We start from the raw sequence: 3017 nt of genomic DNA on the forward strand, positions 1-3017 counted from the left end.
AGAAACCTACATGTCCACTTCCTCCCGTATGACGCAATGCATAGTGGGAAATGTAGTCTCCTCTCGGGCACAGAACCATTGGGCGGGGCTCTTTCAGGCTCCTCCCATGCATGCGCTTCCGCGCCCATTTAGGGCATTTTCCGCTCAGAAATTCCGGTTCCTGGCGTTGTGCCGCGCTCCTGGGAAGTTTCCGAAGTAAAGTTCAGTGTTCTGAGCGCCGGAACCGGGGTGGCAAGAGGCCCCGCCGTGCCTGGCGAACCTGGGGACCTGAAATGTGAGTGGATGGCAGGCAGGCAGGAAAACGGGCTGCAGGCGGCAGCTGGAGCCGGGCGGGTAGCCTGGAGGCTCCACGCACTGCCGGGTCCCTCCGGTCTGGGTGACTGTGCCTGGGGTCGTGATGGCTTTGTCAGAGACGGTTCTGCCAGAATCAGTGTCCTTCCAGGTGCCGGAACCTAGCTGGCTCGGGAAGGTTCGCGGGCAGGCTAGAAGGTTGTGCAGACTAGGAGAGCTGGGGAGGCCTGCGCTTCTGTTCCACGCCTGATTCTGCTGTGAACCGAGGTGACATCCTCATTGCTGTTGCCCTGCTGAAAGATGGACGCAGTCACAACTGTAGTGCAGTTGTGAAATGTGTGTTGGACGAGTCATGTGATATGGCAGTGGAATTACCGTGGAACGTTTCTAGTTCCCTCCTACACCACGTAGCCGGCTTAGCACTCCTGGCTCCAGTTTACACGTTTGTACACGACCTAGTTTCTAGAGAAAGTTGTTTATAGCATATTGGAGAACTGGCTGATGGACTTGTATTATTTGGAATTAAGTAAGCATGGTAAATTTGAAGGAGGGCAGATTCTGAATAGGAGTGTGCATCCTGAAAGAACACTTGCTATCCTAAAGGGCAGAGGCAAGAAGCACAAGAGGGAAGGATCTCATTAACTTAGTAATTATTGCCGCTGCTTTCCATAGCACAAGATTCACGTGGGACTCTTCTACAAAGCTCCCAACTCTGCAACTTGGCGAGAGGAGAAGTGCGCTAGACTGGGGAATGAGCCAGAGCTGAATTCTCAGAGGGGTAGGAGGCAGTGGTTTGTGGTTTGTAGTGGAGAGACACCTTGTCACACCTGAAAGAATCTGTCTCTACAAGTACCCTAATTCCAGTCTCATTGATTCAGTCAACCCCAGTATCATTTCTAGAATGCAAGCTCTCTCAAACGTATCTTGTTATTAAATATGCCTTTTAGAGATGTACTGGTATTTGGTTTTACCTGATGATTTGTCTGACAATTCAGGAAATGCTTGCTAGGGACCTTAATGCTTTATAACAAAAATGACAAAACTTAAGGTGATATAGCTTGCTCAAGATTGTATGGTTTGTAGATGTTAAGTAACCCGAAGATTTAGCTAGTGTTACCCATTTTGTTAAAATCTCTCAAAAGTAGTATTTTTTCAGTTTAGGGATTTTTTTTGGGGGGGGTCAGTCATGGGGCCTGAACTCTGGGCCTGGGCACTGTCCCTCAGTTCTTCAGCTCAAGGCTAGCGCTCTACCACTTGAGCCACCGCGCCACTTCCAGCTTTTTTCTTTTTGCTTATATGGTGCTGAGGAATGGAACCCAGGGCCTCAGGCATGCAAGGCAAGCGTTCTACCACTGAGCCACCTTCCCAGCCCCTAGGGATTTTTTTTGAAGAGAGGGAGGTGATTGAAGTCAATGTTTCAAAATACTTTACTTGAAATATGCTGATTTTATTTCCTTTCTTTTTTTCTTTTCTTTCTTTTTTTTTTGTCATTCATGGGGCTTGAACTCTGGGCCTCAGCACTGTCCCTGAGGTCTTCAGTTTAAGGCTAGTACTCTACCACTTGAGCCAGTGCCACTTCTGGTTGTGTGTGTGTGTGTCTGTGTGTGTGTGTGTGTGTGTTTTGCAGGTCATGGGGCCTGAACTCTGGGCCTGGGCTCTGCCCCTCAGCTTTTCAGCTCAAGGCTAGCACTGTACCACTTGAGCCATAGCACTACTTCTGGTTTTCTGTTGGTTTATTGGAGATAAGAGTCTCATGGACTTTCCTGCCTGGGCTGGCTTTGAACTGTGATCCTCAGATCTCAGCCTCCTTAGTAGCTAGGATTACAGGCGTGAGCCACCGGCACCCAGCACAAGTCAAGAACTTTTAAGCAACCCACTTGGATCAAAAAGATCACTTTTTCTCAAAATACCTTCCTTCCTTCCTTCTTATCTCTGTTCCTTACTTCCTTCCCTTCCTCACTGCATCCATCCCCTTTCTTTCTTTCCTTCTTTCCTCTCCATATGCTCTATCATGGGCCGACTTCTTCTCACTCCAGTTTTCCTTCTCTTAGGACACTTTCTGAACTGACTTTCTCTTATATCTTATATAAGAAAATCACTAAAGTTACCATCTGCAATCAAATAGATTTTTCCTAATTTCATTCTATTAGGTCTAACCTCATATAATGTGATGCTGCTTTTTTTTTGCTTGCTCTTCTCACATTATTGAATATTTTCATCCATTGGATGTATAAGAACAGAAGCTGATAGTTCTGGTAAACTATTGACTTGGTTTATTACATTAGAGGTGTCACTGTTCACAAATCTGGAGGACATTTACTCAGTAATAAGGTCTGGGCTCTCAGGAACTCTGCTTTGAGCCAATATTTATGGCAACATCTCCTTAGAACTCTGCTGGGTGAAAGCATTTAGGAGTTAGTGGAACACATTTGTAATGCAGTCAACGAAAAGTTATACAAGGATAAAATCAAAATGCATAGAGTTTTAATAACTTTTACCTCTATCCTGTGTATTTGTTCATAACTGTTCAAAGTTTGTATTATGTCATTGCATTTCCACTAACTTTGACAACATGTTTTTCAAATTCTATTTCTCTTTTTTTTGGGGGGAGGGGTCCGGTTGTGGGGCCTGAACTCTGGGCCTGGGCGCTGTCCCTCAGCTCTTCAGCTCAAGGCTAGCACTCTACTACTTGAGGCACAGCGCCACTTCTGGCTTTTTTCTTTTTG

The 3017-nt window shown here is 46.1% G+C and overlaps 1 long non-coding RNA gene across 1 annotated transcript in view; it reads left to right on the forward strand.

Moving 5' to 3' along the window:
- Window positions 1-135: 135 nt before the first annotated feature.
- The window catches only part of LOC106001695, a 20326-nt gene continuing 17444 nt past the window's right edge, over window positions 136-3017 (forward strand). Inside the window, exon 1 of the long non-coding RNA XR_001175851.1 lies at window positions 136-274. This is a non-coding gene — a long non-coding RNA (uncharacterized LOC106001695). The remainder of the gene's footprint in view (window positions 275-3017) is intronic.

This window comes from Dipodomys ordii, unplaced genomic scaffold (assembly GCF_000151885.1).
Source record: "Dipodomys ordii isolate 6190 unplaced genomic scaffold, Dord_2.0 Scaffold369, whole genome shotgun sequence".
Lineage (NCBI taxonomy): Eukaryota > Metazoa > Chordata > Mammalia > Rodentia > Heteromyidae > Dipodomys > Dipodomys ordii.